Here is a 14,965-nt window from a genome sequence, read left to right as displayed (position 1 = left end):
AGGGGAAGAGAGGTGCTGGCTGTGATGGGAGGCTCTCTCACCTTGTTTCTAGGATATTTTTTTAGCAGGAAGAGATTCCAAATGAATTCACCTGTCTCATTTCAGCCTCACGATATATTTGTTCAACACAAAAAATCAATGTTGAACTAGAATTTTGTGGGGATGGAAAAAAATCCGTGGAGATTGCATTTCTGCTTCAGTGCAGTTTCATGTTTTACTGCTGCATAGACTTGCTACTTAATAAGGTATCCTGGAATATGAGGTCCAAATGACATTTATTGCTGGGCAAGTACATACCAATCAATACTTACAGTTTTTACTGGCGACCATGTACTATCTCTGATATCATTATAACTGTGTCTGGCATTAATTGACAGTAACTGATAGCCATCATTATTTTCTTAATTCTGATCTCTCAGAACTCCTCAGGGTCGCTGCCTGTCGGCTCACCTTGGTGAAGAAACAGACTTGGCGTGGAGCAGGGGTGCAATGCAAGGGCTGTGCTGTGGCCAGGCATCTTTGTTCAAGACCCTCTCCACCAATAAAACCATCCCTTTGGTTCTAATGAAATCCTGGGACCCAGCACTGAGCCGCTCAGTAGGAATTCTTCCCCTAACTTTGTGTTGGAACGAAGGCAGTTAATGATGGTTTTGTACTTGGCTGGGGAATGGTGATAAGGAGAGAACAAACATTGCATCCCTTGGAGAGGCAGCACGTATGTATTCTGGATCTCTGTCTTGGCTTTGGTCTGATCTGAGGAACGAGAAGGAGATGAATTAAATGAAATGAAGGGGTAGAAGCAGATTTCTGGAAGGAGATCCTGGGTGCATCGCCCTCAGGGATGTCAGGAAGGCTCCCCTGTTAGCTGCCCTGGTGGCCACAGGGCTCAGTCCTGCAGATGCTGAGTCTCCATGAGTGGAGTTACACTGCTTGATTACATGCTTACCTTCCAGCATCTGATTAAGAGGGCTTGATTGCTGAATTTGAACTCCAATTAGTTTAGTGGGGGCACCAAAACTAACGACATTTACTCAAATTAGCTTTGATATCCAAGGATGACATAGAATCTTCACTATGTCTGTAACAAGAAATTCTTTTCTAGACTCTATAGAAACTCAGTTTCTTATGTACTGCTGATTAAAAAAAGGATTTGCATTACCTTTACACATTAAATCTCTCACACATTTGCTGATATTCCTCTGCATGTTAGTCTCATGGCTTTTTAAAAGAGTTTTAAATGAATGTTCAAATTATTCATTGAAGTACTATGAGCATCTGTTCAACTCTTATATTCTTTTCTGGCACTTCTTCACTACATATGGAAGGGGGCACTGGAAAGGCAGCTGAGATGCAGGCTATAAAAATGCCACAAAGGCACAGGAAACATTTGTCGGAGGAGTGCTCTGTGTGTTCTTACACATTTCTTTTAGAAATGTCCCCATGTAGTTGGGTAGAGTTTTTCAAGGGCTGTGAGGGTTAACTGAGGAATGGCTGCAAATGAAGCAATTGCCTGCAGCTGCCAGGCAGCTCTGCAGCACAGGTGGGGCTGGGTTTCTGGTTAAGAATCGAATGGCTGAAGATGGATGTGTTTGGGTAAAGTTTCAGGGATCTACAATGATATCCATGTGGGTAAGTGGCTTCTGCTCAGCTCTGTGGGCTGCCTGCATTAAGGACGATGCTGTTATTGCTGCTCCGTGCTTGGAAACCAGTTTATTGGCTGGCTCTAGAAAGCCTTCTGTTAAGATTAAATCCTGTGTCCCTGAAGAGTGTGTTTTATGTTAGCTGTAAATCAGTGTGGAATTGTTAGGGCTAAGGTGGGGTTTTTGGGTTAGGGTTCAGCAAAGCATCTTCAGGAACCCATTTTATTCCTGATCCTGTAAATCCCTGCTGGGGATGAAAGGCTAATCGGTACTTTTCGTGTGATAGCAGTGCCTCCTGGGGCTGTTTTATGCCCAGGTTTTATTAAATGAATTTTCACAGAACCCAAGTGCTCAGGAACTTGATTCATGGGTGGATCTTGGCCTCTGTTTTTATAGATCTTTAAGGAATCACTGGAAAACCTTTTTCTTTTTCCCTGGGTTTTGAAAGCCTAACCCTGTGGTACCTGAACTGTTGGCATAAACTCAGCTCAGAAGGCAATGTGAACCATTTGTCAATGGAAGCAGCAGCATTTATTTAGCCCTGCAGGCTTTCAAACATTACCCAATAAACCAAGCTTCTCCATCCTTTCTGAAGCCCCCAAATCATGTTTCTGGACTGCCTGTGATTGTTCCACGGCTCTGTGAGGCTTTGTGCATCTGAAAAGCCCTCGTCGTCAGGACCTGAGGTTTTCTTGGCTTGAAATGCTGATCTGGGCCGAATTCCAAGCATCAGCTCTTTTAGATTAATATAGTTTAAATTAAGAGAAATTAAAGATGGAGACGTATTATCAGTCTTTAGCTCTGTGTATTGTTGGTCCGTGCTTATGATTTTGTCATTACATAGGTTCTCGAGAAGTAAAAATTACTGTTAATAATTTAATTTTTACTTTATTGCGTTCTTGCATTGCAGTGGACCTGCCAGCACCTGGAGGCATGATGCCTGTGGTCTCTGGCTGATGCCAGCCCTGGTAGCTGTGTCTGCTCATTGGCCTGAGCTCCTTGCAGCCCTTGTTTGTACCAAGAGCATCCTTCAGGCACTGCAAGGTTTCCCTGCTTGCTCCAGCAGGTGCCAGGAAGCAACAGATGACCCAGCTCCTTCTAGCTTGGGGCACCATTCAGAACTTTCAAAGGGACCTGTGTGTTCATAGTCTAACAGATAAGTATGTTAATAGCAAGCATCTCATCCAAATGAAGGGTTGTTCTGCTGTAGCATTCTCAGATTATTATGATTCTCCATTTTTACAACTTCTAAAAGGGGCTTTGAAACCATAAGGTGAATTTTGGGTGAAAGCAGCGTGTTACTGGTGCCTTCTTCAGTTTGTATTTACACACCCAGCCAATGACTGCTGGGAAATATGGTGGTCATGCCCTGCCAGTCTGTGCTTTTAAGGGCTGCAGCAGTGATTTCTGAGTTGTGACAAGCTGTCCCAAGTGCAGAACTGCAGCGTGGTCTGTGCAGTGCTGTTCTTGGTGTGTGTGTGTACATAATCATTTTGGTTAAGTACAAAAAGTAATATTCTATTCATTTAAATATTGTACCATCTGACATAGCTGCAACGCGCTGATATTAATGGCTCACTTGAGGCCAATTCTTCTCCTCCAACGGCTCTTTCTATTGCAAATTCATCATGCAGGCATCGGGCGAAGAGTTATCATTCACTTTTTCTTTTTTTCATGAAGGACAGATATTGATATTCTCCTAAGATGTGAAAATAGATCTCCTTATCAGCAGTGCTTAGCATACTGGCTGCTTTGCAGGCTGAGTCCAGCAGTGATGCTGTACAAAGAAACCCAGCACAGCACTGCAGCGTTTCATTTCCCCATAAATCAGTAATGGGAGCACTTAGGTATTGCATTTCTAGCCTAAGAAGTTGGATGTTTGTTGAGTTTCGCGTTATTCATTCCCTGTGTCTAGCAAGGTTCATATTTCAGTCTGAGTAGAATCACAGAACCATAGAATGGCTTGGATTGGAAGGGACACCAAGGATCATCCAGTTCCAACCCCCCTGCTACAGGCAGGGCCACCAACCTGCAGATGTGGTACTAGACCTGGTTGTCCAAAGCTCCATCCAACTTGCTCCTGAACATCTCCAAGGATGGGAGGTAATATGAGTACAAGGGCTCCAGTGATTTGAAATGGCTGGAACTTCAGTTGGAGGGGGGGCAGTTGTCTGCAGGCAGCCCAAGGCAGCGCTGGTGGGGCTGGCAGCACTGGGCTCCTTGCAGCAGCACCCCGAGCAAGTGGCCTGGGCCTCGTGCTTCCATTTTTCATTAGTGACATGCACAGAAAGCTGCTTTCTTTTAATGTGTCATTCTCTCACTTGCTAACCATGGATGTCTGGGGGCAGAAGCCTTTTTAGCATACATTTACTGGCATAGCACGAGAGACGCCTTCTCTTGGCTGAGGCCTTCAAGCCTTGCAGGAGCTCAGAGCCCCATGTCCTAAGTGCCAGCAGCGTTGTCTGTGTGAGTGTTACTGAATGGCTTGCAGTGCTGACCGCTGCTTAACAGAAATGCATCCAAGGAGGATACAAAATGCAATGCAAGGTATCATTAAAAAACAAAGCCTGTATTGTTTTTGAGAAATCCAAGAATGTTCTCCTTTGGTGGAGTCTGAAACTTAAAGTATCTAGCAGATGCCAGTAAAATTAATGAACTGCTGTTGGCTGGTGGGTCTCCAGTGATGGGTGATTTGGAGTAGCAATGAACACGCAGTCTTGGTGCTGCCAGCTAAGGTCTGAGCATTACTGTGTGGGTCAGAATTGATTGATTTCCTTGTCTAAATTATTTGCAAGCTTAGTCATTACTTTTGTAGCTGATAATTTCACTGGAACTTGAGACCTGCCATATTATGGCTTATAAAAGTTTAACCATCGGTGAACTCTTAGGCAATAAATCACGGTAGTGTTGCATTGCTCTTAAAACCCAGTGAAGCACACGGCTGAAACATCAGGAGGAGCACAGAGGATCTCAGACTGCAGCCTTTGGTGCGGAAACATTGCAGCAAGTGTCAGGATTCGTGTCCTGACCCATTACAAACCTCAGTGTTATTGAGATGAGGGAAAGCAAAGCTCCTGCAGACTCAGAGGCGTACTTCAGCCCGGCCCAGGACCAAGTCTCCTCTTAGCATTAATAATACATCAGTGGCTTTGGCAGGGGCATGGTGACATCAGTATGGTAAGTCTCTTGGGGGAAAGATAAGATATGGCAAAACTGCTGAAAAAGCAGGATTTCCTGTCTTTGCTGCACTATTTATTAGTTATGGAAAGGTAGTAATCAGAAGAGCTGTAATAAAGCAAGCTTTCAGTGGTGTTTTACAATTTGTGTTTGGCCGCTTTTCTGCCATTCACTCCAGAAAACCGTAGAGTTCTCTGCAGGAAAGAGCTTTGCAATTATTGGACGTGTCTGAGATGACATTGTCTGAACTGGTCTGTGTGTGATATATTTGTTTAATAAGCATGCATGTTTGTAATTGCAGTGACTGCAGTTTTTGTACTGATTGCTGCATTGTGAAGCACGTGCCTGGGAGGGTAATGTTTTGTATTTGAAGTAGCTCATCTAGGCTTGAACTGGAGCTGGGTAGGGTTACGTGTTAGTTGAAATGCAGAGCGTGTGTTTAGAGTTACCTGAAATGGCTTTCATTTGGTGTGGCTGTAAGCTGATGAGATCAGATCTGATTTCTGTACTTCTAAGATGCTCCCTTTAAGTGCAATTAGCTACTTGGCAGAAAAATGGAAATGCAAGAACTCGCTAACAGGGCAATGGGGTTCCCCAGTTTAGTAGGTTGCTGTCGGTGCATTATCATGTCCAGTCCCTTCTGGTGACCCATCCTTCCAAGGCCTGCATCTCATGAGGTTCTGCAGCCCTTCCTCAAGGAAATGCTTCCAGTCCTCTCACCGAGCTCAATGGATGTATTTTTTTATTTATCACATTGGGTCATTGAAAGGAAGGAGTAGAGATAAAGCACAGCTAATCCATATTCTGAAGTCTGGTGAATAGATTCTGTGCTTTGTTTGGTTATTTTTGGTTGTGGTTTTACAAACCTACATTTCAGAGATGCTCGCTGACACAGATAGTACAAGAAAGCATCATTACTTTTAAGAAATCGGATTTCCTTCTGACAGTGGATCTGAAATCAGTGCCTCGCAGGCTGAGAGGTGTGGATGGGGGATGCCATTAATTTCTTCAGAAGTTATTGCAATGTGTCAAAAAAAAGTGCTATTTTTTCTTAGCGTGCGGAGTGGTTCATGCCTTCCTCCCAACACGACCTAGATAAGGGCTGTATCAAAGCTGTCTTTGTTATGTGCTGGAGGTTCTCTGCTTCTGGGCTCCTTCAGGTTGCATTTCCAGTTTTAAATAGCAGACTTGCATGAGCAAAGAGAGCAGAGCCTGGCCCCATTGATCCATCCTGCTCTGTGGGAGTGTGGATCTGCTTCTCTGCAGTTCCCTGCAAATGGCAAGGCATTAAACCCTGTGCCCCTGTAATCAAAACAGCTGGGCTAACTGTTCTCATAAAAATAATGATAATACTAATTTCAGAAAAGCAATAAAGGCTAAGAAAAACATAGTAGCTGTAAAAATTGTGCCATTATTGTTCATTTGTTGTCCCTGAACTGTCTACCATACCTGTCTCTCCTTTTTCCCTGTTCCAATTAGAGATGTAAGATCCACTTTGTAAAACTGCATGTCCACAGGAAATGCCTTTGCAACTGTGTCCTGCTCACAGCTGGGAGATGCTCCTGGCTCACAGCCTCCTGACTTTGCAGAGCAGTTTTCCATATGGAGCACATTCTGCCCAGTCCTCGAGGAGCACACAAGTGTATACCAGTACATGGTCACCTGGAAAGCAGCTTTTTGATTGTGAAAATCTTAAACAGGAAGCTGGGGGTGGAGTTCCTGCAGGCACATGGGTTTAATGGCATAGCAGCCCAGCCTGAAGTGGGCTGCGAAAAGGCCCATGGAGAGGTGGGCTCCAAGTGAGCAGCCTGAGCACTGCATCAGAGAGAGGAGGAAAGAGCTGTAGTGCATCACAGCACCATAGGTTAGCATCAGCTGCAAGTTCCAGCAGCCCTCCCTTTCCCTGCTTGCTGCTGATTGAGGCAATCTGTGGTATAAAGGAGGGCTGGAGGACGAAAACCTCTCTGTGCTTGAGCGGTGACCTGGTGGGCAGCAGGCTATGGCAGGAGGGCAGCGTGGACTGCACAGAGCCCAGGTCAGGGCTTGCACAAAGGCAATCAAGCTGGAGAGCCACAGCAAACTCCGTTCCTGTCTGCCACTATTAGTTTATGTCTTTCAAACCCGGTTTTTCCTCTCAAAAAACTCTGCTTTCCTTGCAACTCTCAGCACTGCTGGGCGGAAGGCATCTGCCAACGATGCCTCCTCCAAGGCATGATGCTCAGTCGCTGCTGCTGCGTGCTGCCACGTGTCCCTTTGGATATCGGGTATCATTCACTGTGCTGCTTGCAGCTGCATCTTTTTAATTGCAATATGTTTATTAGCACAGAGTGTCTTTGCTGGCAAGGCACTGTGCTGAGGCAGCTCTGTGGAAAGGCTGCATCTTCTCTGCCCGGAGCAGAGAAGGGCAGTGGGGCTTGTTGGGCTATGGGGTGGAATTTCAATGGACAAAGCTTGTTTCTGGTCAGGAGCTGATTTCCTGAAAGATTTCCCATCTGCACACTTTGGCCTGACCTGGCCAAAGCACTGGGAAATGTGCTGGAAATAGGTGCTTTCATGTGTTTATTTCTGTGTTCAAAAGGAGGGAAAAATCATTAGAAACTTGAAATTTAACGTGTTTTCTTACCACTCGTGGAATTACACTTTAATATCAGAGTTTATTGTGTAAATTACCAGTACAAGACACTGTAGACCTACAGCTTAACTCCCCCGTGAGGCTCTGCAACCACCCGTAAATCTTTTGAATTGTGCCCTTGAAGCTTGTGATGTATTTGGAGCCCCTTGAGCAAATTACAGATTTGCATTAATTCCCTACAATTCCCTATATAAGCACACAGTTGTTATTCTTTCTGTTTTGTAATAAAAACTCTTCAATATATAGGAAGACTTAAAAGGTGCTAATTAACATCAGTTCTGTTAGTGATTCTGGGTTGGGTAGGAATTTACTCAAGTTTCAAAATCTTACTCTTCCGTTCCTATTCCTGATTCTCATGTAACTGTTCAACATAACCAGTATTTGGCTCATGTCAGATGTGTCACTGTCTGCTTTAACTCCTTCAGTGCTTTTCTACTTTCTGTGACAACTTGTGCATCTCCAAGCTGCTTGGATGCATGTACTGCTTGTCCTGGTGGAAGGTGTTTGCACAGAGCCTTGCAATACTTTCAGCTTTTCTCTGTGCTTTCTCTTCTATCTGCATAATTAAAGGAGTTGGACACAGAATCAACCCGGAGAGATAGATGTCTGCTCGTATTTATTTCTCCTGCAAGATATATTCCCTATAAATCCTTCATGGCACATTAAAAATTGACTCTTCCTTGTCTCCGTGAACAAAATAATTGTGCATCACCGACTACCTCCTTCGAAAGCACAGAACGGATTGCTGTAGCACTTTACTTAATATTTAATTAAATTCAGGTTTTTTTAAAAAAGTGAGAAGCTCATTCTGATCCACGAGGAACCCAGGAACTTCAGACCTGCAGTTGGTTTAACAGCAGCCAGAGATTTCCTCAAGGATGCTCTCCAAAGCGTGCCTACCGCAAGCACTTAGGAAAGCTCATTAGGAAATGGACCAATTGCTGGAAACCACAACTGGGGAGTCTCATCTTAAAACCTACCACCTATAGACGATTACAGTGTATTGTTGAAACTAAGAAATCTGGCTCTTCAAGGGAGCATTAACCTTGCTTTGATTCCAGTGCTCGTTAGCCGTGGCGCAGGCCTTGTCCTATGGGCTGGTGATGAATGCTTGGTGCTTCCCTGCAGTCGTTCCCTCGGATGGGGCAGAGCCAGCCTCCTGCAGTGGGATGTTTGCTGAACGCAGTCTTTGAAAAGGAAGGAAAAGGTAAAATTCTGGTGTTTGAAGGAAAATATGAAGGCATACCTCATGCTGTAGGCAGTAAGTCACCTTCAGTTCTCCTCTACTTTTTTTTTTTTTTTTTTGAGTGTGGATTGAAGAACGCCTCATGTAGAGACTGTACAAGATTCCAGCAAAATGCCAGTGAGTTCAGTGTATTCTGAGAAACATGAAGTTTGTTGTTGTCATCGTCTGCTCTGGGCTGTGTGTGTGGTAGGCTGCACTGATACTGTTTGGGGGAAGCCTGCTTGTAGGTGGGCCTTCGTCCCGTTGTCATCCTCAGAGAAGAGCACAATACTTGGAGTGGAAGATGGGAACATCTGCAGAGGTACCTAGCTGTGGAGATTCCTGTCTCCAGCAGGTTGTTGTATGCCTCTAAATGGAGATTATATTCTGCAGAGGGACGGTTTTGGAGACTCAGAGGTCATCTGGCTACCCTAATCTGAGTACCAAGAAAGAAGGGCTCTCCTCATCTGAAGCACAATGGTACAAGTTCCCTCCTGCTGCTGACAGCAACTTGGTTAAAGCACGCTGCACATATTGCTGTGGTAACAGCGATTTCATTTGGCCTCACTATGAGCATCTGTTGGGTCCAAAGTAAGTCAGCCAGCCAACGTCATTTCCACCCACAGACAATCCATCTGCACTGGACTGTTACTTCTGGTGCCTTTGGACCAATAACCCAGCTGGTGCTCCATGAGAAGTGTTGGTGTGAGGCCGTGTGTGTGGCTGTGTGAGGAGGAATGGCATCTTGAAAATCATCTTGATAAATACCTGCCGTCGGAGGCTGAGCCCTCCGCTGACATAAATAAGGTCAGTATTTCTCTGGTAGATTTAATACAAGATTGAAAAAGAAATGAAATGCATCAGTTTTATCACATCGCAACACATTTGTGGAGGAGTTCAAACAGAGAATGAAATATATGGGAAGGCATAATTTTGAATGAAAATTGCATTTTTCTTTCTTATTTTTCCAAGTTCAAGTCTTAAATTAAAATAAAATAAATAGAGGAAATATTGCCAGCGTCGGTGCTTTTCAAAATCATGTCTTCAGACTTAACAAAGCATGGGATTAACTTAAGCCTCAAGGTTTTAGAACGTAATTTAATTTTGTCTCAGGAAATGTGGGGTTCAGCCTCTGGGTACCCTGAGTTAGTGCTCTGAACCGTCTGTCTTCCTCTGCAAGAGCTTTAAATTGCGTATTTATTTGAAGAGTGAGCTAAGATCCTGAGAGATGGAATAGCCTTGGGGCTGGGGCCTGAAAAATGTCACCAATAGCAAAAGCTGAGAGATGGTCACGCTAGAGCACAAGCAACATGAGTTGCATGGCCTTCACATGAGTCTCCTGTAGCCTTTTCCTCAGTCTGCTTTGTGAGCAGCCCATGTTTGTGAATCTGAGGGGAGGATGGAGGTGACCAGCTGTTCTGCGCTGGCTCTCCCCACCACCTGAATGTGGGCAGGAGTCAATGTCAGCTGTGTTTGTCCCTGTGTTTCTGGGACATCTGGCAGGTACTGCCCTTGGCAATGTGAGCTGACAGCAAGCCCAGCAGTGCAGACAGCTGTGTTGTGCCAAAACATGGCACGTTGTGCTGGTGGTGATGTGATGGGCACAGCTCTGGTGGGAGTGAGACAAAATAGCGAATGAATGAAAAATTGAGGATTTTATCTTAAGATAGAATGGGTTCATTCTGAAAATGTAGTTTTGAAATGAGGAGGAATGGATGCATCCCAGCTTGGCTATAGGGCAGTTCTGTGCCTCAACAAACTCGCACTCCTCCTTTGTTTCGGCGTTGCTTTATGGATCTGTCTGTGTTCATACAGGCTTTACAGAGATCAGGGAATGCCATTTTTAATAAATAATCACTCTTCCCTAATGTATTAGATTGCTAAATGAATTAACCTCACTTTCTGGAAAGTGTGTTTTAAAGTAAATTTTATGCCTGCAATATTGGCATATACTGAGATCTATGGGGAGGAACTCAATAAAGTGTTGGCAGCCCAGGGATTTATTATTTATATAATTTTTGAAGATTTTCATCTTTCTGGAGCTATAAGCAGCTGAGCTTATAACATTTGATTTCCCCGGATCCCAATTAAAGCTGGGAACATTGAAGTTACGGAATTAAGTGACCATTACTTAATTTTTCTCCCATTAAGATCTTTTCTTTTCCCTCTCTCTCCAAGCCTGCTCTGAGTTTTCATTTATTTTGACAGCAATTTGCAGTCCTAATGTGATTTGTAGGGAGTCCAGAGTGCAAAGCAGGGTGTTGACTGACAAGCCATGCCTGAGCGACCCTTGCCAAAGTGTCTGCAAAATGGCTGTGGCAGGGCTGCACCAGTGGGTACTTGGACACACTGGCAGCATGGGAAGCTTCACGGGCACCAGTTACTTCCGTCTTCACAGCCCCTACAAGGGACACAGGGTAGAAGGGCAGTTGGATGCTTTAATGAGGTTCTCGGAGCTGGGAGGTGCCTCCCCCCTTCTCCATGCTTCCTCCAGTGCTGGGTGCATGCAGACCTGGTGGTTATGCTTCGTGCCAAATGCTATTGCTCATCAGGTGCAGTGAGCAAAGGTAGGTGCTAGGTAGGTCATTCTCATGTGCAGAGCATCAGGTCTCAGCACTTGCTGGTGCAGGGGAACTTGCTCAACAAACCGTCACAGCACAGATGATGACTGGCAGCCCTCTGTGTGGTGTTACTGAATTAAATAGGGAGGTAGTTTGTACACTGTACATTTGGGACTTAATGCTTTCTGGTGTGTACAGCTTTTTATTTACCTGACACTAATTTTTGCTGGGTCGTGATCACTGCTAAGGTTTGGAATATTAACAGTTACAGTGTGCCCATTTCAGAGCTTTGGGGGCTTCATCTGCTTTTTTCTTCTCGAAAAAGGCTTTTGGGTGTGGGTCTGAACCCCGTTGCAATATTTCCTATGCCAGATTTTTCAAGTCCCAGATCCATATCTGCAGCAGAGGTTTGTATGATGTGGGTGGGATGCTGAAAAGGAAACAGGCGAAGCAGCTCTCCCCAACCCAAAGGGGTGGGCAAATTGCAGCTGAAAAATGACTTGGATAGAAGGTGCTTGCTGGGTGCTGTGTTCTGTTGGTTAGCAGCACAGCTCTTGTATTACCACGTGTTATTGTTTAGCTTGACAAATGTGTATTCTTATGAGCCTGTAAAAGACTCCTGGAGAAGTATTTCTAAATCAGGTGGCAAAAGAGCACCTGTTTGTGTTTCCAGATGTTTTCCCTCGTGTGGAGTTCTGAAAAGGCACAAAGCGTTTCAGTGAGCATTGGGAATGGCCTGGGCTTCCTAATGAGGTTGTTAGCTCCAGGTGCTCCCAGCCTGGTCCTGCTCAGCCATGCAGCTCCTTGAGCTCCTTTCTTCCCTTCTGTTAAATTGGCCTGGCTCTGATCAATGTACATCAAGTCCCACTGGCTGGCTGTGGCTCTGCTCCATTAAAACTGGACTGACACAAGATCCAGGTGTGGGCTGTGAGCAGAGGTCCTATTGGAAACTGCAGTGAATTAATAGTGAACATTAAGAAACAGATTTATACAACCTCGTTAATGAAATATGTGGTTCTGGCCACGAGTTGATTTCTTAAGAGTGTCGACAAGAAATGCCTTGCCCATATGCCTCACTGCTCCACTGACTGTCTGTCCTACACCAAGGCACTGGGGTGCGTTGCAGCCATTAGGATATGGAGATTAAAGCAGGATGGTTGTGTCTGGGGTAGTTAAGCGAGCAGTGCACACAACGTGCTGCCTGGATTGCTAAAACCCCTCTTGCTTTTTCTTCCATTCTGGTGAGGCACTGGAACAAGTTGCCCAGTCATGTGGTGGATGCCCCATCGCTGTAGACTTTCAAGGCCAGGCTGGACCAGGCCCTGGGTCTAGCTGTGCTCTAGCTGTGCGTGTCCCTCCCTGCTCATTGCAGGGGAGTTGGACTAGGTGGCCTGTGAAGGCCCCTTCCAACTCTATGGATTCTGCGATGATTCTACAATGATGATGAAGTCTTTACCAAGAGTTTTCTCAAATGGCTAAAAAACTCAGGATGCCACAGCCAAGAAAGAGCTTTGTGTGTTAAAAACCTTCCCTGGCTCAGAGCACAGGGAAGGTAGTTATGAGGGAAATAACAAAGGGAAAAGGACTGACAAGAAATTGATGTGTGTTCAGAATTTCAAGTGATGGAAAAGAGGGGAATCTAAAGAAAGCAGTTTGTGCTCCTCCACTGAGGAATGTTCCAGGAGCTGCTGAGTTTCTCTGTCCTGATGTGATGATTTAGACCAAATTTATTGAGGCCCAGAAAATTTCTGTAAACTGTGGGGATATTGCTGCATGTTCCAAAGGGCAGGCAGTGGCCCGGTCTGCAAGTCACCTTGAAGTTGGTATGAATTTGGCTGATGAAGAGGGAAGCATATGTGTCACTGTGGCATTTCCTCACATGTCTGTGACCAAGTCACAGTGACCTCCCTGCCCTACCAGCAGCAGCATCCGTGCCTGCTTTCCTTACAGTTCTCATTGACAAGATGTCCTACCTATAGAGATATATTTCTTAAACCTTTAACTCAGCAGGATGGCTTGGTAATATTGCTCTATTCCGGCAGTTCCAGCACGTGGTCTGCCCTTCAGCTATTTGTATTCCCAGTATTTCTGTTGTGCTCTCTGCCCTGGCTGCTTCATAACCGCTCAGATACAGCGAGCTGCTCCCAGCGTTTCGAGTGCAGATCTATGCCCTTTGATTCCAGCTCTCTCAACAAGAGCAAGTAGTGTCAATACTCATGGAGATCTACATTTCAGGTGCTGTGAATTCAGCATAAACATTTAGGAGTGCGGAAAGTGATTGGCAAAAATGCTCTTCCCCATACTTAGCTTGGCTGTGCCTCCGTGTGCCGTTTCTTGATGCCATGTGCTTCTGGGAGTGCTCCAGGCTGCAGGAGGAACCCAAGGCCAGCAATCTCTTTCCCTGGCAGCTTCCTGATTTCTTTCTCTCTTCATAAGGAAGAAAATCGAAACAAGTAGCATCTGTGAGGCTGCTAGGATGGCACTGCAGATTTGGCATCTCCCAGCACATCTGCGTTCCTCAGCATGGCACATGCAGCCCGGATCCCACCATCCCCATGCAGCAGCAGGTCAGCATCTTCAGCCTTGCTGAATCCTCTGGTGATTTGCAGCACTGCATACAAATCCCATTTGTGCCCTCCAGATTGACCTCTAAGCCTCCCTTAACTTAGCTGAACTTGAAGTATATGAATCTGCTTTGAAGGCTTTACTTTCAGCATAGCGGGGTGTCACAGATTGAGTTTTCACCATATGGTGCTTCCTTTGCAGCTCCATCTCCAAGAAATGGTTTACAGGTAGGTGTGAGGATCTAAAGCTGAGGCGTCTTCCAACACCAACGCCATGTGGCCCCAGTTAATGTTTTTATTGACTATTTTCCTTTTTCTCTGCAGCTATTCACTGCTCTACTGACTTCTCCTTTTCTTTCCCCCTGTACCTTCAGAGCCTCGCCATACTGTTACAGAAAAATCAAATGGGCATGGTAATGGCTCAGGTCAGAAATATTCCATTGTACTGACCTCTGCAAATGTTACTTACTAGTGGATTATATGAGATAAATTAATGCCTTAGTGTAAAGTAGTCCCAGAGCAGACATATTAAATAGCACTTGTTTTTGACCTGCAGAAACCTCAAGTCGAGAGCTTCCCAGATTTTGTTGCACGTATTTCTAGCTATTCGCCCAGTTTGTAGCTGATCCCTTTCTCGTTGTGCCCGTGTTACCTTTTTCTCCAGAGATGTGCAGCCATGTGAGCTGGAAGCTGGGCTGTCTGCTTTGAGATGCACAGAGGGTTCTGAGCGTGACTCTGAGCCTCCCTACTGGGGTTAAGGATGGGTCCTCACTGGGTCCTTCATGAGGCTGAAGGTGCCCATGAAAGCGATGATGGGCTGCCCAATGCAAATGGAAATTACATCACTCAAGGCAGGAGAGGGACCTTGTGTGCTTAACATGGCCCTATTGGGTGGCTCAGGTGATCCCAGCTGTGGATTATGGGGGGTTGTCCCATGAGTTTGTGCGTCATTCCATCAAATTTAATGAACCCATGTCTGCAGAAGATGTTGTCCTGTACCCAGAGCTATCTTGGGTGTTACTTCCCTTTTAAAAAGGTGGAATGGGAGCTGCACAGCTGGAGTTAGAGACTGAAAGAGTTGCCGTGGCCACACAGGAGAGCGACATAACAATGTTGTTGTTATTATTGTACTGCAATCTAATTTAATATCCGTTTTCATAAAAGAT

Source organism: Meleagris gallopavo, chromosome 14 (genome assembly GCF_905368555.1).
Source record: "Meleagris gallopavo chromosome 14, MGAL_WU_HG_1.1, whole genome shotgun sequence".
NCBI classification, from domain to species: Eukaryota; Metazoa; Chordata; class Aves; order Galliformes; family Phasianidae; genus Meleagris; species Meleagris gallopavo.
This window is presented reverse-complemented; position numbering follows the sequence as displayed.